Source organism: Blennius ocellaris (genome assembly GCF_963422515.1).
Source record: "Blennius ocellaris genome assembly, chromosome: 11".
Classification (NCBI taxonomy): Eukaryota; Metazoa; Chordata; class Actinopteri; order Blenniiformes; family Blenniidae; genus Blennius; species Blennius ocellaris.
Genome location: NC_137660.1, coordinates 15,292,035 through 15,317,564, shown reverse-complemented (window position 1 = coordinate 15,317,564; position 25,530 = coordinate 15,292,035). Strand labels below are relative to the sequence as shown.

Genomic DNA, 25,530 nt, shown 5'->3' with positions numbered 1-25,530 from the left:
GCAGCATTGTGTAAAGGTGTGAGCGTGTCTTTGCACAACTGATTTGTATGACGTCCTGTTACAAACAGTCGGCAATAACGCAAGCATACGTTGTCAAAACAACAGCGAAAAAGATTTGTAATTGAACACAGAAAGCAGATGAGCTGAAGAGCAAAGAACAAACCAGAGCTGAGAGCAGGGGTCTTCAATATTGAACAATGTGTGCATTATTTATGATTGAAGTGTATTTACATGTGAAAGTTTAGATTTTTTATATTTTCTTTTAGAAACACAGATCAGTGGCCATGACAGTAATTCACTTTAATACATCTTCATTTTGCACAGAGACTTTGAACCTTAGCATAATTCATAGGCCAAGGACTTAATAACTTTAACCGTAATAGTAAACGTTGGTATCTCCACCATCCAGAGACTGATTTGTGATCAAAGCAGAAGTACAGGGGATAATAACTGAAGAGATAAATAGACAAAATACAATGCAAGATCCGGATACATGTTCCAAGTGTCTCAGTGACAGAGACTTCTTAAAGCTTTTACTTTCAAAGTGAAACTCTAAATACAACATAAAAAGAAATGTCATTATTATATGGATCAGCTGTTGACAACATATTTTAGCTTGGAAATACAGAAAACCCAGTTTTCAAAGTAAATGGTGTGTACCATGAGTGACTTAAATGTCTCACTGTCACTAAAGTGTCAATGTGTTAGAAGTGACAGCTCTGCTTTACTTAGATTGTATTCTATATTAATTTGAGGTGTTTTTCCCATCGCTTTCGAGCAAATTGCAACCTGCCGTTATCATGGGTGAACATGCATTTAATCAGGAGATCAGATGTGTGCCAAGCTATTTCAAAAGTGAAATATTGGCTTCCAACAGCTGTCTTCAGGTGTGATCCACGTTTTACAAGATTGGCTGCAATTATGAGATGACTGAATGCACCCTGTCAATGAAGAAGGGCCTTGGCTTATGTGAGCATAGTGTAGCTTTGGTTTCACTGCAATCCAGTTATTTTCTGTAAAGCAGCCGGCTAACAAAAAATCTGGAGAATCAGGACTAAGAACAAACATCCACTGGCAGAATCCTTCACCATCTCAGCCAGAGCATTACATGCCACAGTGAATACACAGAGTAAGCTAAAGCTGGCTTTAGGAGTTTATCCCATACAACTCTAGTCTCACCATGTTGTTGTTGGAGTAAGTTTTTCTAAACTGTTGGCACTTTCATGCACCATGACATCTTAAGGAAATGTATTTCTGATCAATAACTACATACAAGGCAAACTCTTAACTTATTCGGCATTACCTTTATCTCTTGTTCCTTGAGCTCATAATGGCCTGACAGCTATACAGTGCTGACAATGTCAATATTGACTCTAAGATAGAAATCCACAGTGGGTCTTTTAAAAGGTTTGGTATGTCATGGCTTCCCATATGAAGATTACAGGCAGTTTAAAAATTGTAATGTGTAGGAGCACACAGAGGTAACATATCAGTGCCTGCATTGATAAATGCTGTGGAGCAAGTAAGGGCTTGCACGTGTTGGCATTTCTTACATGCGAGAATGCAGTGAGGGTTTTGCTTTGTGCATACATTTCTACATGCACATACAAATGCAAGATGTCGGTATGTGCCAAGTTATTTTCTAAAAAGTGACTTGCCTTTCAAATTAAAAAGCCTTCAAATTTAGACTGGCAGTCTGACAACAGGTTGCCAAGTGACTGAATTTATATAAGGGAACACTGAGTTCATTGCATACTGCATTGAGTCATTGGCTATGTTTTGATACCGAGTGAAATTACAGAGAGAAAAAAAATGAGAGGAAGGCAGTACTAAGCAGAGAGAAAGGAGACCTCAGAAAGAAAAAAAGAGAGAAAAAAAATTAGGAAAGAAGAGTGTTTTAGAAATGTAGCATGCTCCAGAGGTTATAACTGAATAATGAAAACCATACAGTTGCCAGACCAGACCCACAGAGAATATAAGGCTGGGAAGAAAGGATATAGAATAGAAGGGAGGGGGGAGGCAGGAAGGAGAGAGGTAATGTGAGGTAAAGACTCAGTGATGATATGCTTTTCATTCCTGTAGAATGTCTTGGGCTGCTGAAAGGCCCTATGCACCAGTCCAAAGCTGTCATACAGCTGTACAGAGACTCTCTCTCAGTCTCATTCCTTTGCCGTCTCCCTCCTTTGACACACCCTTGTCTTCCCATCTGCCCCACTCCCTTCACTCTCTGCCTCAGGTTTAATTCCCTTGGCGATCAATGACACCTACAGATTTTTATTTCACTCAGCCAAGGTTTTCCATGTGCACTTACTTTACGTCAAACACACTTCTGCCCTCTTTTGCTCTCAGTGGGTTCAGCATTTTGGTACACCTGGATTTCTGATGTCACTACCGCCTCAAATCTCATAACTCAATCAATTCCCTAATAAAGGTTTGGAAGGAATAGTGTGTTCGTCCGTTGTAATAGGCATTTCACTTCCCCACCCTATGCTTTGAAATGCTGACTGACACATGCTGGCACATTTAGCAGCATGTTAGTATTGTGCTCTCATTGCTATTCTTTCTGATTCAGTGTGGGTGATATAAGTATAGTCTATAAATGTAGACTGATACTGAAAGCAGAAATGCACTAATAAAACAATAACAGTCTCCTGTGCTTTTCCACAGAATTTCCCTGTATGCATGCAGAAACTGTTTTTTTTTTTTAAATATATATCATGGTTGTAAACGTATAAGCAAGGTTAACAAGGTCACTGCTGCTCAGTTTGTCTCATTCACACACATACACGTCCTTCTTCCCTTGAAAGCAGAACATAGCAATCAACACTTAATTACTCTGTGAAGTGTGAAAGATGAACAAGATCAGATAAATGATGGCAACCGCTCTGTATATGTTCTTCGTCACTTAAACAAAGCCTCCTCAGTCCAGGAGCCACTCGCATACCATAATACTGTTGTCTCCTTCCTTCAGACATGATGATGGCACACCTGGCAAAATACAGCATTACACTTCCAGGGGGAATGCCACACCTGGCAGCAGTGTGGATGATTTTCCACCTCTTAAATGAGTGTGGTAGTTAGGCTGGCACAAGGAGGAAGGCTGGCATGACTGAGCAGGTTCCACTTTCAGTGCAGGGAGGATAAAGCGGGTGTGGGAAGGGCGCAGAGGGGAAGTGAAATGCCTGGTGGGAGCTGAGTGAATACCGGTTGGTCAGGGATATCTAAGTTGAAGGGTGGGAGGGTGGGGTGGCGGATGAATTGACGGCGGAAGGAGCACGGCAAAGGAATCTCAAATATTCCTCAGTGACCTTTCGATCTGCTCCACCTGAGCCTCAACATTATCATCCCTGGCCACACCCTGGAGGTTTTAAGTTGTCACCAGTGAGATGAAAGTAAAGCAATGGGACTACAATACAGAGATCTGAAGGGTGAGACCAAAAAAAAGGAAAATAATACTTTTGGAGCATGAAGAAAGGACATTGTTCAAACAAAGTGTAAACAGTATTATTCCAGATAGTTATGAAATATACCACCTCTGCAGCTACATCTTTGCATCAACAAGTACATTGTAATGCATGCATGCCTGCAGATTTTAAAGAGATGGGCTCTGTTCAATCTGCTACAGATGCTATCTGTTTCTCATCATTGACATAGCATCTGTTGTCTATGCAAATCTTTTTCAAAAGGAATCCAGCAATTTCAAGTGTGACAGCAAAATGTGCAAGCAGCCCCATGTTGCGGCCATATGAGGTCTTGACTGCATACGGTCCGTCTATCCCCAAATACCTGCTGATACCTCTCAACAATACCTCGCTGTTTGACATTTTCTCTAAATCAAAAACAGACGCTAAATGGGTAATAAAGAAATGTGTGTGCAGAAATGTACATGTGCACACATTTGCACTGGTTTTCACAGTGTCTTTTGCCCTGCTTGATGGAGTGATTCATGCAAACACCAAACTGTGAGCTTGAGAAGGCAAACCTGTCATTCACACTTCAAAGTCTGATCACTGACGTTAGTGGCGATTTACAGACTGAAGCATGAATAGCAGCCTTCACTGAGGTGCATCCAAAGAAAGTACTCCTCAGACAGATCCACTGCTCTCTCAATGCTGTCATTCAATCACAATCATGACCACATTCTCACCTAGAGACAAAAACACACAAATGTACATGCACACACTCACACATGCACAGGGAAAGCGCAAAAACTGCCAACATTCTCCACCCTTAGCTCACCTTTCTCAGCTGCACAGTGACTCCAAACTCCAACGTGTGTGGTGTGTGTCAGTCTCTCCTTTGCTTGATCTCTGCCTCCCTTTCCCTCACCCACTTCTCAACCTGTAGTCATCGCGTGGTGCTAGTTACACTCTACTGCAGTGAGCTAAGGCAGCAGGATAAAGGAGGAGGGATGGGAGGGATAGAGGGACAAATGAGTCCTGCCCAGACTGATCAGTCAAGCTTTAAAAACGCCCTCAGGAGAGAAAAGATTAGAACTTTGCGCAGTTAAAACTTTTACTTTCTCACTGCAATGTTGTTTCCATTGATTTGTTTTTACCAGCCTGGTTTCTCCTCCATTCTTTCCTCTCCGCCAGCTTCAAAGTTTCCCCTAAAACCACTTTTGCCCACTTGATGTTGTGCCAATCAGTAAACCATAAAGCTGCTCACTCTCTCATTAAAATATTTCCTTCTTTCTTTTTGCCCTTCTGTCACTCACAAAGATATTGTTCTAAAGTTCCCTCTTTTCCAGCTGTAGTCTGTTACTTTTTATTTAAACTTGTCTGAACCTTTTCTGTGTGTTGCTCTCTCACATGCAAACTACGCTTGCGCATGATGTGCCTTTCTATCTGTACAGCTTTTCCCAACTCTCAAACTCTGGTGTGCAGCTGTGGGTGAGGGAGACACACCTGCTATTTTTGAAGTGTGTGTGTGTGTGTGTGTGTGTGTGTATGTGTGTGTGTGTGTGTGTGTGTGTGTGTGTGTGTGTGTGTGTGTGTGTGTGTGTGTGTGTGTGTGTGTGTGTAGTAGGGAATTCACTATAAAGGAACAGAAGGAAACCTTTTGGAGTTTTCAGTCTATGCTGTTTCAACTGTCGTCTGGTTTCAGCAACTGTTAAAACGGGACCATAAATCTACGGTCTACTGAAGGTATTTAATAGTTGATTCTGAGAATGGCACAGTCAGCCCATGAACGCCGGACTGCTCCATGTGACGTTGTGCAATTTAACCTTTCCAGCTGCTACGCACTTGCACATATGCACACATATACACCTTTCACTTTATGGTTTCATAGGCTTAACGCCGTCTTTCCAGAATGTGAGGAATGCTATATGCTTATTGGGAGGCAAGTGCGTACGATAAAAGGCAAACCTACTCGGAGTCTCCTCAGGGGTCATGACCTTGTTGAAGGGAAAGAGTTTGACATAAAAGGGAAAAAAAAGTGACGTTCTAGCCACATTGATATATCATTGTGACTACAGGTAATCTACAAAAAAAACTGGCAGGGTTAAGAGGAAGAGAGTATTTCCAGTCTACTGCCTTTAGTCATCCTGTAACCTGATGAAGAGATGAACCAGAACAGTGGTGACACTCTAATCTTGACCTTTACATACAACAGCTTTCACAACACACCCAGTCCTGCAAAAGATGAGTGATTACAGTTCGGAGCCAGAGGTTTATCATCACACTTAAGCCATCACTACAAAGATCAACTGCATCCTCTAAATGCCGAAGCTTGTTCACTATTTCTCCCAACTGAAGCTATAACCTGGCTTACTATCCCTTGCTTTAGCTTGTCACAACTCCCAGAGAGTACTATGTGAAAAAAGTAGAACGTATGAGTGCAACACTTCAGTGCTCCAATTATGACAAAATTCCTGTTTACTGTCATGGGAGCCTTGACTTATGAGTCACAGTGTAGTCTTTGAGAATCTGGGAAAGCATCCTTTCTTTTAAATGGTCCCTAACGCCCCCAAATCCCACTGGTCTTGTCTTATAACATTCTTACATTTCCATCCATCATTCTACAGGATTTCAGAGTAGGGACTCAGTTTCTGTTCTGTTCAAACGTGCTAAGACCGAACAACTGCTCACATTTTTTGGCTGGTACCCCAAATGTCTGCATGTTTTGCTCTATAGACAGTGTCCATTTTCTTAGTAAATACTTAATCTTAATTTGAGAAATTGACAGCCATAAATCCCAGGGTTATTTAATACATTATTTCTGGATTTCGCCCAGCTATGAATGTTAAAAATATGTATTTTGTGTAATATGTTTTTTTTTTTTCTTTTTATCTTGATTATGACAATGTGGTCAGACATAAATTTGTTATTTATGTATGAGTGTTCACCTATATTACTGTGGTAAATTTGTGCAACATCCTTCTTACATGTATTATTGATTGTGTAGCCCCATCCATGAGTTTTATTTACAGACAAACAAACAATCTTCATGAAATCGAGCCATTATGATTTTATCATAGACTCAAACGGATCTTGTCCGAGGGTAGAGGGGGTTAATCATAAATAAGCTTCCCATTACAATAATCAACCTGAAAAGTGTATCAGGATGAACTCCTCTGCTCTTTGTATCCGTGGAAAGCTTCACTCAGAGACTCTGTTGCCAGAATAGGTACTATGATGGACTGTGTTCTCAAACAATATCTAATGGAAAGTCTGTTTCATGATTCCATTTCAGACTAGGACTTACGGGTATCAACAGCGTGGTATGACAAGGAATGTAAAAGAAGATAATAGGATACTCATGATTGGGTAACAACTGAAATAGAGGGCTTTTCCATTTGGGAAATTGCGGTTTTGGAAAAAATTCTCAAGAACAAGAATCATTTAGTCATCATCAGTGGGAGTTTACTTCACAGAAGCATAGGTCAGTAAGTTTTTCTAAAGATGATAAAGCAGACTATCCCCTTTCCCAAAACTATCAAACATTTGCTTGGAAGGCATTTCTAAATGACTCATGAAATACGAAGTGGCTTCCTAGTACAACTTAAAGTCACAAAGTCTGTTTCACCAAATGTATATCTACTTAAGATGAGTAGACACTGTTGGATTTCAGGCTATATTAACACTAGGAAAGATGAACAAATGTGGCGACCTCTTTCATTGTGGCTTAAAAGGGTCCTATTATACAGCCTTTCAACAATTTCACATGGGTCCTGTTGGTCCAAAAATGTTGTATTAAAAGTTTATTGACCCAAATCCAGCTTTTCCTTGATTTTCATCCACTTGAATATTGATTCTATGTGCTGCATTGAGAATCTGCTGTGTCTTTTTGAGCTGGACTGTCCCCGCCCAGACATGCTCAAATTGGGAAGAGGAGGAAGTACTTCCTCTTGTGGTGCCATGTGCCAGAGAAGAGCTGCCTACTTGTGGCAGGGTAGGGAAGGGAAGGCCTAACTTGATTGGGATTGGCTAAACCCCCAATGACACTACATAGGGTTTGATTTTTGATTTACCGATTGAATCACACACTTAAAAATAAAATAAAACAACCCAAGTAGAGAGATTACGGAACTTCTTCACTTCTGGGACGTTATTCCCAGATATCAGGATGAATAATACTGTTGGAAAACCATTAGAAAGTGAATTCTGAATAATATGATTTCTTTAAAAACAGTGGTCTCATGATGCAGAGTGTGAGGGGATACAGTTTTCTTTTGGGAAGTGTCACACACTGCAAATATACTTTTCAACTAATATAAATACCAAAGAAAATGCTGCAATGTTTAAGAAGATACTGGTGCTATCCCTAAAATAACTGATTTGCCCTGGAGGTCAAAATGCAGGATTGTCTTCACATTTTCTGTGAAAGCACAATATAGATGTATTAGGTTTGCTTTTTTTTTTTAATCTTATGACAGCACCAGTACAAGATGACTTGTGTATGAGCATACACACGCAATTAAACCAAGATTTGCATCATGCAGGTAAAACTGATGCCATTACCAAGCTTATGAGCAGGGAACGAGGTTATAGGATTGCTGAAGTCCTACTTTCTGTACCAGGCATCAGCCACCGAAACCTCACATCGTATAAGGGTCTTTGTTTTCCCATGCTGTCCTGAGTGCTGATTTGCCTGGCAGCATGTCCTCCAGTCTTTTGAACACCTGCCCCATCATTCTTCACAGTCCAAATATCAAGTCAGCAGGTTACATAATGATTCTGACCTTATCAGGCCCTATTACTCACAATGAACCATCAGTTCATGTATCACCCTGCCACTTTAGGGTACGTTTGACAGGCTTGCCACAATTAAGGAAACATATAGCCCTCTCTCTTTACAAAAAAACAAAAAATAAATGCTTAAAGACAGAACATTTTCAAAAACCCATAACAACTAAAGCAATGGAAAAATACAAATGTATCCCTCTGGCTATATGTTACATGGATGATTTCAGCAGAAAATGACAGGAATCTAAGCCCAGCAGTGATAAATTCTTCACTGGGTGACTACTTTGAAAAGTGAAGAGAGAGTGAAGTGTTTGTGTGGAGGTGTACACGTGAGACAGAAGTAATGTGAGTATGATGAGAAGAGGCAAGATTTCAGGCAGAGAAATCAAAAATCCTCCCATGTGCACTACACACCTGCTCCTATTTTCATTTCCCGCAGGAGATAAGCATGCGAGTTGATGCAGGCAGTGACGCTTGCGATGAACACACTATGACACTACAGCACAGAACGCAATGACGCCCTGCGAGGATCAATGTAAATCACGAATGGATTTCACATTACTGATGATATGAATCATGACATTGACACTGATCTCAACAACTTGGCCTAAAAAAAATCCTGTAATGCCAGCAGCAAGAAAAACTCACGTACAGCATTTTTTTTACTTTGCTCTGTCATATTCCCTGAAGCTACAGCGTTCAGCTTTGAGAGCAGTACCTTATTGGCTTTCATCAAAGACAGGGAAACATCCATCTTCCTCATGCTTGTCAAGAGAGGACAAATGTTGACACGAGATATTTCTGCAAACCACGGATACAATGAATGTTACTGTTTGTAATGAGAAACATAATTCAAAGTATTAGTATTGCAAGAATCACCAAATGCACATCTTTCATTCATAATTTTTCAGTGACTTTTCATGTAGGGACAACCAAAGGACGACATGTTTGGTATACACACTCACGTCAGGGGAGTTTTTGGCCCTGTGAGGAAAAAAGAAACTTGTAATGAAAGATAAATGTTGACTTTTTAGGTGAATACATATTTTAACAATCTGAAACAAGTCAATGGAAATCAAGGTAATGTCTCTGAGAGACACAAAACAAAGTTTTGGGTTTGTTAAGTAGCAGTGATGGTTATGGACGAAGTAAGTCTGCAGCAAAAAGGAATCGAAGTCATCCTAAATACAATACAATAGAAATGTTTTATTAATCTCAGAGGGAAATTCTTGATAAAGTATCTTAAAGTGCTGGAAACATGACTCTGTGTGACAATCTCAGTTCATGTTTTCCATTAAAATGGTCCTCCTAAATGCATGAAACAGCAGCAGACTATAACTTGCACTCAAGTTGCTTCATCCAAAGTACAACATACTCTCATTTCATAAACACACCACAGTCCCACAGAAAAGCCAAGCACAACCTGCTAAAATGAAATAAAACCAGTATAGCTATCTTAGTTTAAAATATTTCTGGTTACATAAATTCCCTAAAAAGCATTTATATAACCAATGCATGTAGTTTTATGTCTTCAAAACACATGCAAAACAAAAAAAGTTGGCAGACTGTTGAGTCGGTACAAGCCTCATAGTTACCTACAGTTTTGTCTTTGGATGCTTTGCTGTATCTTTATCTGCCCCCTACTGAGTTCTAGGGGTGTGTCAGACAGGATGGGGATGAGACAGGATAGGATGAAGAGGACGTGCAACCTAAATATGGCTCTTGCAGCCTCGGCCACAGGGAGACAGAGAAGGGGACCACAGACCTCGGCAGTGTACAATTATCCAAAACAAGAGAGTCAAGCCAACCTCCTCTCACTAAGAGAGCAGAGCAGAGTAAAGCCAACACGATATTTTACTGTCCTTTATACCCTGGATCAAAAAGATATATACATAAAACAGACAGGGCAGTATGTACACAAAAGATAATTTACTGCATATGTTTTGAGTTGACGTGGTGCCACATTGCAGGGAAATATCTCCATGTAAACATCCATTTTTCTTGGAGAGCATACCAAAGTTTTGATGCAAACATCCATCAACACAGCTAAACCAATGTCACAAATATCTTCTTATTAAAGGTCACCTTAGGCAAACACCGTATATAAATATCAGAGCATGACGATCCACTGTGTAGCATATACACTGCTCAGGAATAGCATACATAACACAGAGCTCAACCTCATGGCACTTGTTTGTAGGTTGAATGTATGAGAAGGCAAGTCAACTTTTTTTTTAAAGAGATCATGTGTTAGAATAATGGATAAAAAAGCAAAGTATGAGACTTTGAGTGACTGTGACAAAGACGACACTGTAATGGCGAGAAGATCAGATCAGAGCATGTCCAAAACTGCAGCTCTTGTGGGGTGTTCAAACAAACAAGCAATGGTAATTCAAAGTGCTGCTGAATTTAATGCTGGTTGTGACATTAAATTGTCAAAATACACAGTGTGTCTAGGGTTGCATATCCATACACCACTCCGGGTGCCTCAACTCACCACCAAATGTAGCAACACAGGATGAGCCACTGAAGTGAAACACAAATAAATGGAATATAAACTGGCTGGGTCCAACAAACAATATTTTCTTTGATCACATGGGAAGCTGGTGTGTGTATGTTGCTTATCTGTAGAACATATGGCTCGGGGCTTAACTATGGGAAGAAGGCAAGCCAGTGGAGGCAGTGTGACACTGTTGATAAAGTTCTACTGGAATTCCTTGGGTCTTGATAGTAGTTTGAGGAACACAGCAATGACTAAGGTGTTAACTCCCCAATCGTGCATTTGTGGGACGTGCCAGACAAACACATCTGATCTGTGGCCTCATCTCGTGAATTCCACATCTTAAAATATCTGCTAATAACATCTTCAGCACATCTTCACAGGCCAGTTCAGTCCAAGCATTGATGTATCGGAGATGTTATGGCAGCAAACGTCTACACAATACTACGGAAATGGTCATTGGTCAATACTGCAGCCACCGGTATTGTGCACAGGTGTTTTGCTACCTGGAAGTGAGCATTTTGAGTGTATTATTCTTTGTATCGACGCAGTGAATTAGATCATAAGCGTTCCATTCCCCCATCAGACCTGGAGGACATCCAGCTAGATGCATCCAGGCTGGACAAACTTGAGGAGGCTCACCCTTTTGTGGAGGCCCAGAAGGGGAGAAAGATCAAAGGTCTGTCAGCATTCACTGGTGTGTACGCTGGCTGGACCCCTGAACATGTTACAGATGAGCTGAGGCGCCAGGCAACCATCTGGGGTTATATAATGGTACTGACTTCAAAATGCTACGCTACGCTCAGCGAATACAGAAATGACACACATTTGTCTCATTTGAGTGAAGAGTGTGGTTTGTTGTTTAATTGTTAAAAAACACTCTGAAGTAGCTGTGAAAAATATAGTTTATAGTTAAATTGTCCAGCAGAAATGAGCATGAGTCGGGAAAAACACATTTGTGAAAATGTGCTGACATAATGCGTGATGAAAATCATACAATGTTATAGAGATGTGTTCTCCACATGGAGGATATTAGGCTTATGAGTGATGTCAACATTTGTATTTCTGACAGAACTTTGTGGATGTGATACAAGTTCATTTGATCTTTGTACTTCAGAAACCGCCACAGATGATGTTTGTAAGAGGACTTTCATGATGCTCTGGCTTTTCCTCTTCTGTCATCAACGGGTCAAAATATTAACCTCTGCTATTTTTTTTATTTTTATTTTGTGGGGTATGAGTGACTGAGCCCAGCTGCAGTTAATCTGACGTGCCAGACTGTTTTGACATGGGTTGTGCACGTCTGGAAACCAAAATAAAATATTTTCTTCTCTGAGCTTGGGAAAATTGTTGCATACGGACAATATGGGAAAAATCGGAGATTGAATAAAGACCCTGAAATTCTCAGTGAATATTAGCTCCAGTCTCAGCGTATATTGTGTCATAATTTCAGTCAGGTTCATCACCTTTGCCGAATAAAAGCAAGTGTTATCTCCAGCTGCCATGTCTATAGGTCATATAACGTACCATCATTACAACACCTGGGGGGAATACAGAGACGAGGGTTATGGTGAAACATGACATGTGAATGCTTTGTTTGACCCTTCATGAGCAAATTCTCTCACAAATGCTACATTCAGGTTCTTTTGTATTTAGAAGTACAGTACAATAACCCTGTGGATGTGTACTGTGATAACTGGCCAGCCGACACAACGATCTCAAAGGAGCATGTTAAAAAAGGGTTAAAATCCCACCTGTAGATATGAGCGATAAGAAGTTAGAAGGGGTGAAACTCTGTGTTAGACAGGGATACCGCAACAAGCCCAAGCTTGGTATTGATGGTGTCATTGATAGCCTGTCATCTGATGATGTATATGACACCAGAAGAGAAAGAAGAAAAGAAGCCAGAAATGCACAATGAGGACACCATTGCAATTGAGACAGTGACACAACTTAATGCGAAATGTTAAACCTCCTAATTTAATACGTTTCAAATGTCAGTGTAATAATCAGTACATATTCATGCTCAAGATAGATAAACACGTATTATAGGAATGGGGACTGAATTTAATTGTCAGTGAGCTGTAAAACTAAAGATAAGAAATCTGTTTTATAACATTAGGGTACACGGTGTCCTGTACAATATCAGTCTGCATGAAAAATAAAAGTCGAGAAGCATGATTATGTCCTGATAATCCTCCAAGTCTATGCATTCCTGTCTCAAACTATAATTCTCATCACCCGTGGGGACAAAACTTTTCCGCCATAAGAGGTTTTTGTAGCTCCTTCACCAGCAGAGCTGACAAAATCGCATAAAATAAATGTAGAGAAGTGCTGCAGGTTTTTCTTCTCTTTCTTGTTTAATCTTTGCACTTGGGAGCAGGGAAGCAGGGTCACGCTGTACTGCAGCGATGTACATCTCACAATGTGATGCACACATAAGCGTGAAGACTACTTCTGGGTTTTTAGGCATTTAAATGGTTTATATGGCATTGGTTTATGGTATTTTAACCCTTCTTTGAGTGTGTTGACTCATAGTTCCATTGTATTACATTACATACCAGCAGAGACGAATTCTTTACAGTGAATAACCCATTTATAAGCTGGTGGCAAATCAAACATTACAAAAGTGAGCAAATTCTCTTGTACAAAGGAATTCAAGCAAAGAAATATTTAGGCTCTCCGAGACTCACTCGCATTCAGCCAGCAGCAGGTGGCCGAGCTAACAGCTGAGAACCGGGGACGAGGTGAAGTCGCTTAACCAGGGACTGACCAGGCATCACCTTTGCCTGGGAAGTAGACGACAGAACAACCAGCGTCCGCAGCCCATCGTTGCTAAGTTTGAACATTTCAAACAGAAAGAACTGGAGAAAAGCCGTGGCAGGGAACTGCGGGGGTCGTACTTCAGCGTTAACGATCAATTCCCGAAGGAAATCCTGGAGCGCCGTCGCTTGCCGTTTCCGGTGAGGAAGAAACTCATCGCTGAAGGATCCTGAGCCGTCATCACCGTGGACAGGCTTTACTTCCCCCGTTAATCCCCGAGGGGAAATTCATACCGAATTGACTCATCGGTTGCAGCCACACAGAGCAAGGGGAGTTGGGGGGGGACTGAGAGTCTTGCTCAGGTACCGCCAGTGGACACACACACACACACACACACACACACACACACACACACACACACACACACACACACACACACACACACACACACACACACACACACACACACACACACACACACACACACACACACACACACACACACACACACACACACATACATACACACGTTCTGCATAGAAGTACGTGTGTTTGTTGTAAAAAGATACATTTGTCTCTGATTTGAGACCACAAAGAAAAGCAGCCCTTGGTCATGAAATAAAAAATGTGATTTAGTCACGTTAGACAAAAAGACAGACTTAAGCCAAATGTGCCTGCATTTTGAGCATAGCTTCAGTTTCTAAAGTTAGAGTTGTGCATCAACTTTGTTCAGAAGTGAAGGTTGATTTGAAAGAAATTGCATTCCATTGCATTGAATCATGGGAATTTGAATCATTACTCAGTTTGACGACTTAATATAGATTTGGCTAAATGGTATTTATTCAAATATGAGAACAGAGTGGAACCAAGTCAATAATGTCTATCTATGTATTCATTATTTCCTCTTCAAATGTACTAGAATGTATATTGAGAGCCACATCCAGCTCACCAGAACACGGCTGTCATTGTTGTTTTTACTCACTGTGGTCATCTTGCAGTTCATAAAATCAAAGTTGCATAAAGACTGTAATTTTGCAAACGTATAATTTGCCTGTTTAACTTCATAGCTAAAGGTTAACCCTTAGTGTAAACCTATACATGAGTTAGGTCTCTGTTCTGGGAAATGGAGAGGAGGTCGTTTGAAAATTGTTGAAGCTTTGGTAAAGCTGAGGGTGACAGTAGTCACTGGTGTCATGTCTGTAATGTACATTCACCATATAGCCGACAGCTGGACTTTCATCATTATAAACTCAATGGAAAAGTTTGATTTATTGATTTTTCAGTGTATTTATAAGTATTAACCGAGTTGGTATATTTGTAGAAACAAAAATGGCCTTGACTGAGCAGCCTTGACTGAGCTAAAGCTGAAGGCAGATGTCTGCTTTCTACATAAAGATTTGACTTTGCTATAAGATACCTATGCTCTGTTGGGACCTGCTAGTATCAGGAGATTGTCACATCCCAGTAAAGCATGAAAAATATTTCAGGAAATGGAAATGCTCAGGGGATTAAGCTAAAAAATGCTTCCAAGAAAGACCTACATTTATCTATATGTGCCATTCATAGATGTGAAATATATGATCAAGAATAGTCATGCTTGTATTGTGTTGAATTACAAAAGTACAGAGCAGTACATTGAAGTCACATTTTGTGATTTAACAAATAACTCACTGAGTAAAAAAGTGAATAGTTAATGCAAAATAAGCCTTGAACTAATTTTTTTCTCATAAAGAAGAAATACATGCAAATTTCAGATGATTACGAGTACTGTATCTAAAGTTCAAATATGACTGATGACAGAATTAATTCAATGCAATGTCTGATTACAGCTTGGAAAAGGAAAACTGATTTCTGATTAATCCTGATTTTTTTATGTGCTGTAGATCGTGATCTGGGTCAGAGAGCCACACCCTTCCTACACTAACAAACCACTTGTCTGTCACTGGCACGCATTAGACTGGAGTGTTAGCCTGCAAGTCTGGTCATGCAATGGGTTCTTCGCCTCAGGTCTGCACACCGCATGACCCTTGAAAACACCCTCATCTGTCAGTCACCCAGCATGCTCTCAATGAGGGGAGGGTTTAGTGAGTCTGAAGGCCAAACACAGTATCAGGACGAGCTCACAGCAAATCTTCTATGTGGTGCTCTTGCAGCCATTCACACTGACAGGTTAAGCAGATTCTACTAAAAAGAGCTTCATGGTAAACAGCCTGTAGTTGAAACTGTCGGGTGGCAGCTTAGCATACTTACTATGTAGTTACAGATGTCAGAAGCAACAATAGTTCGAAGGATTAAAACGTAAATGGAATACAAATAGTGTAACAATGAGGTAATGATAGGAACAGATTGAGAGAAGCAGATCACTTTCACTGAGGCTGATCTTAAAGATCCAAAAGTGTCTCCAGTTGAATACAAAGATATGGCCGGTTGTGTAGTGATATTGGCATGTTCAAAATCAATCCAAATGGATTGTGGCTTATTTAACTTGCCATTCATGTTTATTTGCTCTTCCTGTGATATACTGTCTGATGATTGCATCATCTGCAGCAGTCATCTGGTCGACCACCACCAATAAATCTGCTTTGAAATAAATTGCTGTACAGGAGATTGGTTGACTTTGTTCATGATTCAGCTTTTTCAAATTGAGACTGAACCATCCTGTATGCATTTGGTGCTCAGAGACAATTAAGAAACACTTGGATGGTAAAACAGTAAATATACCTGCAAAACATCAACCCGTGCATGAGCGTGATAGCATGCATGTGTTAGCACTTAGCTTTAAGCACTGCCCTCACCAAATACTGTGCGAGAAAGCCACTAGCTGGCATTACTATACTCTCACATTTGTTACTGCTATATTTGCGCGACACAAAGCATTTGTTTGAGGTGAGAGGGGTTTGCTATGGTCAGGATTTAGATTCATTAAGACCAGAAAAACATCAGAGTCTTGGTTAAAAACCAGCATGATATACTAGAATTTAAGAGAGAACGTTTCTATCCGGACACATACTCTGCTAGAACAGTGAAGTTTGTTTATTTTCTCTAAGTGGCAGGAAAAAAATTGTTCTGCCCAGAACATTTTGTACTTTTTTTGAAACTTCAAGAAACCCACGGAAAATACTTACAACCTTAACCATTTGCATAAACCGTGATGCCTTCCAAGATTAAATATACACATTTTCTCACTTCTTCACTGCTTCAGCAAAATCAATTGCGATACAAGCTTTGTGCCTGTGAAAATATGAAATTATGACTTTTCCACATTAACCAACGCCACCTCAAAATTCAAATTATTTTTGGAAACGATGTGAGAAAATCATCTGCTCATATAATGTGTTGAGAATGGATTGCAAAAACTCCCAAACAAGGAAACAATGACATTATTTTGTCACAGCCCTGTGACAACAATATATTTCTTGTTGTTGGAGTATGTATAGTATTTTAATAATCAACTGGGAATTCGGAAGAGAATGTATCTTTGACTTCTTGTTGTATTTTTGCTAAACTGGACATTAATTGGTACATTCATACACCTTTAGCAGTCTCAATTTTGCCTCACACTCCTTGTGATATTCACCTATTCAGAGACTAATTTCTGCACACACCGATGACACCAACGCCCGATGCAGCCTGAGGTTCAGAGTGACACTTGATACATAGCAGGCGAAGATGCAGATCGGAAGAGAAGCTACACTCCAAAACAAGACCAAGCTAATACTCTAGAAGGAGTTTTTGGACAGAGGTCACTGTGATTGATATATTATCCATTTTTTTAATACAATATATCCAGACAGTCAGATTATTAATGTGAAGTGCAATTTTACTGGTTGGTGGAGGAGGGCTGACACTAATGTATTTGGCAACAAAAAAAAGACATTTCACAGCAATAAATACAACACAACAGTCAATAAAATGTCTCCTTCCTCCAGTTGATTTTCAGCCAAATTTGAATTGGAGAAGGGCTGGGTGGAGGAGTCCATTTTTAATCAGCCACTAAAGTACTGGGACAATTAAAAAAATGGCTCCCAAATGCTGTCACCCACAAAGGACAATTTGTACAACTAAAACAACGTATTCACATGTGCAGTGTTACAATATTACTTTATAGGCACAGATTTATACATCCCACAAACAAGCCTACTAATCCCCCATGAACTGACACATCTACACATCATCGTCACTGACCTGACATGGCCACCGGTTGAATGTAATAACTCCTACTGGCTATTCATTCTTTCCATCCTTCCTCCCCTTTTTTACTGCTTTTCTACCAAACACATTTTCCATAGGCTGCAGTCACTCCCCATTTCCTCCCTGAATCACTCAGACCCAAATCACGTTCTCTCGTGGGCTTATCCTTTGGGAATATTCAAAACCTTCGCATGCTCTTCCTATCGCAAGACTCAAGTCTCAAGCCTTGAATCTGACTTATTCTTCCAAGCTCGCCTGTTAATCACATCCCTCGTTCCTGTCTACCTGCCACTATTCTATACTGATGTATGTCCCGTGTCGAGGTTGGTGTTCCTCATTGTGGCCTCGCTGCCCTTTGAAGTCACTGTTTTTCCAAGTCTGGGGGGCGTTGGTGTGTTCTCAGTGTGGGTATACTGTCCTATTAATTTTCATACTTTTGAACCATTAAAATCCATTCTCGTCATTCAACTTAAGGCCAATGTGGCTTCTTTTCTCCTCTGCAGAATCACTTCCTCCCTATTGCACAGCGTGCTTGCATGCCATAGCATGCAATATCCAACTGCATTTCTGAGTGCATCTTGTCAGACTTTCCAACAAGAGTGCATAAATCTACAGTATATAAGTGCACTAACTGCTCTTATGTAAGATCTGCCTGTGTTTAACCTCTAAGGGCCAGCCTAAACATTAGGGAATCCCCAATATGTACACACAGCAGGAGAGGGAGGGAAGAGTTAGGCTGTTGCTGTGTTGTCCCATGCTGACCCACCTGAAACTCATCTATTATATCTCCTCCCTTTGCCTGGCTTCTAAATCCTGGCAAGACAATTCACAATATCACTTTCAGAGTCACAGATTACACAATGCTGTCAAACTGCTCAATGTAGCCTCAAACATTTAATTTATGTTTATCATTATTTCAACACACAGATGTGAGCAAACAGGGAAAATATTTGTCAGGTGAAGGAGTGAGGTTTTGTAAAATAGAAAGAAATAGATAGAAGATTAATTAGGGTTGTGATATAACAGAGAGCAATATAATGTAATAGTAATGAAGTCATGGGAAATATCTGCATCTCAACAGTCTGAGATGGGAAGCTGTTGAAGTTTGAGGTTCTCAGTGGATGATTCATTTGCTGTTAAAAGATCCAGCTGAATGAAAATGGAGAAAGTTCTCAGCTGAAAACCTCTGCACCTCCTACAGCAAAAATTAACATCTGAAATAAGCAAACCTTGTAACTTGGCTGTGCATTAAACCGTTAAAAAGTAACATTTGGGTTTTACTGCAGGGACCTAATGGCTTGGGTTGGATAATAAACGTGATGAGTTTGATGAGTGGGGACAAGGATCTCACATTAGGGGCAGAGCATGGCTGAGCCTTGGGGAGAGCTCAGAAGCCAGGCTCAGAAGTGTCCTCACTGCCTCTGACGTTCTTTAACCTCTTTTTGTGGCTTTGAAACCTCATGTCTTTGGCCTCGAGTCACTCTCTATTTATGCAAGAAAATAAAGAAGAGAACACTGCCCCTCCTAAATCTGTAAACTGCAATTAAGCTAAATTCCAAGTTTATTTCCAAATGCCGTCCTTGCTCCAGACCATGTGAGAGACTTTAGTCTAAAATTATCACACTTTTGGTCAGGAGGCCAAGACGAAGCCAGAGTTTGGACTGTCTTCTCTGCGGCCACAGGATCACAAAGATGCCATGGACGCCTTAAACTTCCGTAATGATAATTTGTGTGGCTGTAATTGAGAAATATGTCATTAAAAATTTCTTTCACTGGGATCAAAATGTTAAGATGTTGCTACTTAAGCTACTTCTATCGGGGGGAAAAAATGAAAGAAGCAGAGAAAAAAAGATTAAAAGTGAAATGTAGTGAAAGTCTGATGACAGTTCACTGTCATCAAGTGAGTTATGTCTACTGTTTGATGATCACAAAGCCCCTCGCAAACCCAAGACCTCGTGCAGAGAGACGGCTAAACTAAAGACAGCATGTCGGTTCGACTGTTTTATGTTGGCCTTTCCAACCAAAGGTCTTATGTCTGGAGGCAAACAAAAAGCAGCCCACGCACCCCAGCACATCCCTCCCTGTGTCTCTCTCGCTCTGTCTGTCTCTCCATCATGTGTTTACACACGGTAGAGTAAGTGACAGGGCTGTAATCGGAAGTCTACAACCGTGTCATTTGGAAGGCTGTTGTCTTTTCCTGGGAGCGTGGCGGTCACCAGAGAAAAACAAGATTTACATCTCGCAGGGAGGGGCCAAGCATCAACCATGCATTTTCCCCTATTGGCTGTGGTCAGGGATGGGCGTTAACGTGTGGGAGACGAAGGCGAAGAGATGCAGACAAAGTTTTACTCATGGGAGACATTTTTTATATCTAATGCAGGATTTCACAACCACACAGGAAAAAATGAAAAAGGCAAACAATGGCCACATTGGGACTGTGTCAAATTATTGTGTCTGCTGTCACACGGTAAGCCTGGTTTATTTGCGAGTCCCCTTTTTGTTTTAAACTCAATAAAGGATCAAGAATGTGCTGTACTCACCACTGACAGCATGTTGTGTCATCAGCCCTCTGTGAGACATGAAATACCACCTATAAACAAAAGCAAAGGCAGATGGTAAGTACGGTTTGTAAAATGTCACTCTGTGGTCTTGGAAAAGAAATCGGGTTATTTTTCTGAGGTCATTTTGTAAAACCCTATATTTTTGTTTTTCCTGCATGATTGTCTTTGATATCTGAGCAATTTTCCACGTTCAATTGGAGATATAAAATAACAACCAGTGCATGATTAGAGCTTCCTCTATAGAACGTTTATTATTTATTTCTTCACAATGTTTACAGTTTATTCTTTGTGAAACTATGAGACGTTGCCGACGACGGACCTTCTTTCACCTCCTGGAAAGATGAAAACCAGAGATGCTACGATTGAGCTGCATTTGGCATTTTTTTTGCAAATTATTTTTTACGTGTTCACCTAACTTTTGCATGATCAGTTTAGACAATCTAGGTGGAAAAACAGCTGCTAACCGAAGAGCAAGTCAGATGCTGCCCCAGTGCCATGCCCTGGTTACAGATGAGATCAGCCAGACAGACACGCTTAATTCTACAAAGGTTCAAAGCTCAGCCTGTCCACATGTGGCATAAACCTGAACAGAGTTTAAAAGAATAAAAGAAAGAGACCCAAAGAACAAAGGCAGTTAGCAAAGACAGGGCTGTGAGTAATGTTCTTGAGTGTGTTGTGTCTCTGGGAACTTGCAAGATTGCTTTTTATTTTATTTTATACCAGACGTGTGTGTGTGTGTGTATTTATATGGATAATATACTTCACATTTCAATGGTGGGTGTTGGTGAGGTCAGTAACCCTGCAGGGAATGGGCTTCTTTTGTCATTGTTTGCTGAATAAGACTGGGAAACCACTGCGGCTACTCCTATTACTCACACAGCTGCATCACCCCCTGTGAACCTCACCCAAAAGTTGATCATCAACCAATGCGGAACGCTTACTAAGACCAAACATTAAAACAGGAGACATGGATTTAGACAGATTTAGAAAACTTCAAAAGTCTGACATCTAAATCAGCAAACACACAGAGACATGCTTTACCATAAACATGTGCCAAAACCACTGCCAGTGAGCGCCACAAGGTACTCATGCCCTAAAAAAAGGCCACTCCTATCCACCCTTCAAACACACCACGAGTCTCAACTAGACGTGAATCTGGATCTAAAGACCTTTCTCATCACTCTCACTGTAAGACAATACACTGACTGCCTTCAAAACATAAAACATATACAGTTTTTGAAATTCGCCTTTGTTTTCAGCTTGAAAGTGCTTTGGAACATCTGTGACGCTTTGACAAATCATTCATACTGTTTTTGCTTTGTGAAGGACAGCAAATAACCTACAAAGAGGGGTGATGAAGAAGTGGCCTGTTGCGCAAGCGTGGCATTAGATCCCTCTAATAATCAAAGTGTACAAAAGAATGTATGAAGCACAGACAACTGAAAGAAGCCCTGGTGTAGTTCATTGGATGAAAATATAATTTTAAATGATCATATCTAAAATGGATTACTCTAAGAGGAGAGTAAATCACGGGGCTACAACAAAGCGAAACGTAAAATATGTTGATTTATTCAGTGATGTAGACGCAAAAACATTCTCAGAAACACTATCCAAACACTCACACACAGTAAGACATAAGAAATGGTTTTGTACATGTTTGAAAAGAGAACTTCAACATCTGTGCTACATATTGTATCACATACCAAAGGTTTTGTCAAGAATTATAACCATCTTTACAGTTGGAGGTAATTTCACATTCGGGGACTTTAAATGCAGCCTTGGAACAGTTGTATTTTTTTTTGTTTTGTGTTTTTGCACATGTACAGTGTTTAGCCTGTGAATTCGGTAAAACACCTCTACGCGTCTGTGTTTTGGTGTTTGGATCAGAGTATACACACAGCTGGCACTTGCCATTTATGCCCATTAACCTTGTGCTCTGAGACCACCCCAGCATGCTACAGAGTGAAGGTAAACATTTCTCACTGAATTCAGGCAAGGGAAAGCACTGCTGGAGTGCGACTGCATTATGAAGGCCAAATAGTGCGATACTCAATCTAAACAGTCAACGTGAGAGCCGAGGGACTCTGAGGCCACACTCTAGCACAGAGAGAGCTGAAACCCAAGAAAAAAAATACAAAAAAAAAAAAAGAAAGAAATCGTCAGTCTGTTTAACAGCTGTGCTCATTTTCACTCGGCTGATATCATGCAAAAGAAATTCGTCAAACAACATTATTCAGAAGAGTCTAATTACTTCTCTTTGTTCACTCGAAGTATGAAGAATGAGCAGTAACAAAGTCACTCACGTGAAACAGCATAGAGCAGGGGTTGGAGGGCGGATGGCCACTGAGGGCAATTTCAGTGTCATATTTTCTTCCTATTTAACAGCATTTATAAAAAGCATACATATCAACTTTTGACTGCTGGCGGAAGCAGCTTTTTAAAGCATCTTCTACTTGTGCTATTTATTCTTCTGGGACTGCTTCTTTTCATGAATGACTTTTTTTGAGAATTGGGTTTTAATCAACAAATAATTGTTATTTTAATTATGGGAAGAAAAAACAACCAACCAACCAACCAACCAACCAACCAACCAACCAACCAACCAACCAACTGCATTGTAGTGACACCAAGTTGCAGGCCAGGAGTTTGAGAAAAAAAACCCAATGCATCACGTTAGAGAAGGACATTAGTCCAAATCCATGCTTTTTTTCACCATATTGGGATTGTATAACCTAAAACTTTGTTTTGTGGGTTGTTTTTTTTTGCAGCTTCTGACATGTCAATACATGTAATACAGCCACACTTACTTTAGAAATGTCTGCAACGGAAATATGAAAGTTTGCAAACACATGGCTAGCTGTTAACCTATATTGAATCAGACAAATGATTTACATTATTAGAGACACCCCTTCATTTCGGACTCTGATGACTCTACATGACTGCTTTTCAATCAATGTTGATCGCATTCTCATCTTGCCACATAAAAAGATCCTTTTCTGTTCTTTTCCCAGCTACCATGCAATGATTGGTCAAACATCCAATTCTTGATTTGTTCATGGCAACAACATCAGACTTATTTGAGTTGCTGAATAAACCTGCATGAACCAGAGATCTGTATCCAGGCTGTGACTATCATTGGTAAAGGACCAAACCTAACCAATGGGCAAATTACTCTCATATAAAAATTAATAATCCAGAACAATACAGCATATACAATATACAGAGTAATTTTAATGGTAGTTCTTCTGAATATTTGTCAAATAAATCAAATTAAAATAGTTAACTTGGATAAAATGCTGCTTTAATGTAATTTATCTACAAAGTTTCACACCAAGTTGGGTACAGATAAATGTAAAATTATACAAACTTTTTTTCTGCACAGAACTTACATGTGAGTTAAGTTCTGTGCAGATGTCCACGTGCTGCCAAGAATTTATGAGTGCACAAGAGTGCTACGCAGATGCAGTGTAGCCTAAGCAGAACCGCATGTGTCCACATCATTGTCTGTTTGTGAAAATATCAGTGTCCTGAGATGGGTACAAACCTTAATGGTTTGTGATTGGCTCGTGAACCTCTGACTTGATTACAAAGTTGATGAAGAGCCACTATGTCTTACTTTTGAAATGTTCATTGTTGGTGATCCACTATTCTGGTTTCAAATTCTTAACTTGCTTAATACACAATATTCCTCTTAATCCTAAACATACTCTTTACATTTCTGCAATATTTAACTTCAAAGAGTTGTTATATCATTCAGTACATTTTGAAGCCACAACTAATCATGATGCTGAACAATTTACATCCATGTTCCTGCTGCACACTCATTGTAGAGGCGTGTGGCTAGGATTGACATTGAACAGACAGAGAGCCTATATTTTCAAATGCTATAAATTATTCGTGTAACGTTATACACGATTAGAATTTTAACTGTGCAGTTGTGTGCTTTGGCAAGCAGAAATTGACATTAGCATCTGTTCAGTCGATTAATCTACGTTGTGAAGTACTCAGACGTGCAAGTAACACAGTGAGTTTACTTTGTTACTATACTGGTAGATTTTTGATGCATGGTATGTGTACTTGGAATTTTTATTGTTTCATATGAATGTTTACTGTTAGTTACTACAGTTAAACACAAACAGCTGCAAGCTCTATTCATAACATTCTCAAAACTGGCTTGTTCTTTCTTACAATTAGTATAGAGGGTGATTCCGAGGTACAGTGAAAGGATCAGAAGAGAAGCTTCCTGTGTTTGTTTAAAAACATTTTTTTTATTAAATTCACCATATTTTATTTGAAGTCGAGCCAAGTATACTCAACATTTTGATATGAGTTGAAGCCTGATCAGTGTATGATAATTAAATCGCTGTATCCACGCTGGCAACTGCACGCACCATAAGAAGAACCACCACTATTAAGAATATGCTGTAAAAAGACACCGTGTTACAATGAAGTTCAGTATTTGTCTCACTTCTGTGATTGAATACATTTTAGAACCTGTACTTTTTTTTACTTCGGCTTAAGTCATGCACAGGATTATGTCTTACATTGATTGTTGGAGGACCTCAGGTTTGAATTCTGGATTTACCAGGTATACTGGTCAACTCTACCATAAAAGGTACAATGAGTTGCTGTACATCCTATTATTACATCATAATATACATCATCAAAACTACCTGTACTTTTTAATATGAATATCAGTACTTTTGACAACTTTGAAATTGTTAACTAGATCAACTTTGGTCACAAACATCTGATCTGGTCTTTGAGGGCAGGTAACCCATGTGGATCTAATGTGTTGTGCCAAAAATGTGCTTCGGAGACACGTATAAGATTAATGAGAACGAGGTAGAGGGGATACCCATACACATACAAATTTTGGCTTTACAAATACGTCCCAGCTGACACAGGTTGTATTCTCTCATATTGAGAACATTCTTTGAACATTTGACTCATCTCTTGTGAGAAATGATTCATTAAAAAGGTGCCTGGCCAGGGTTTTGCTGTCTCAAAAGACTGTCGGACACCATTTACTGTTTCCGTCTGTTCAGCATTTAGACTAACTGCAAATAAAAAAAAGCCAACTGGAATGGAACAAAGAAAACAGTGGTGCAAGGAGAAGGGTTGGGGGGATTAAAGTATTGATTGAACAAATAAACTATTAAAACTAACAGATGAAAGGAACAAGTTTTGTCACTTACTCACTGTGTAAATAAACAACCACACACCAGATGTTTTTGCATCACATTTTCTCTGCCAAGTTTTGTTTTCTCACTCAAAGTGGAAAAAAGAAACACTATAATCAGGGCCTTTTTTAATCAGTTATTAA

The 25,530-nt window shown here is 39.9% G+C and overlaps 1 protein-coding gene across 2 annotated transcripts in view; it reads right to left on the bottom strand.

The window, feature by feature from the left end:
* Nucleotides 1–25,530, bottom strand: part of znf469 (zinc finger protein 469) — a 179,831-nt gene that overhangs the window by 59,802 nt on the left and 94,499 nt on the right. Inside the window, exon 3 of one of the 2 annotated variants that reach the window (XM_080504888.1) lies at nt 20,184–20,233. The gene's annotated coding sequence lies outside the window, so the exon portion shown is untranslated. Of the gene's footprint in view, nt 1–4,239; nt 4,320–20,183; nt 20,234–25,530 lie in introns of those variants that run through there. The other variant, XM_080504889.1, reaches the window with a different exon arrangement.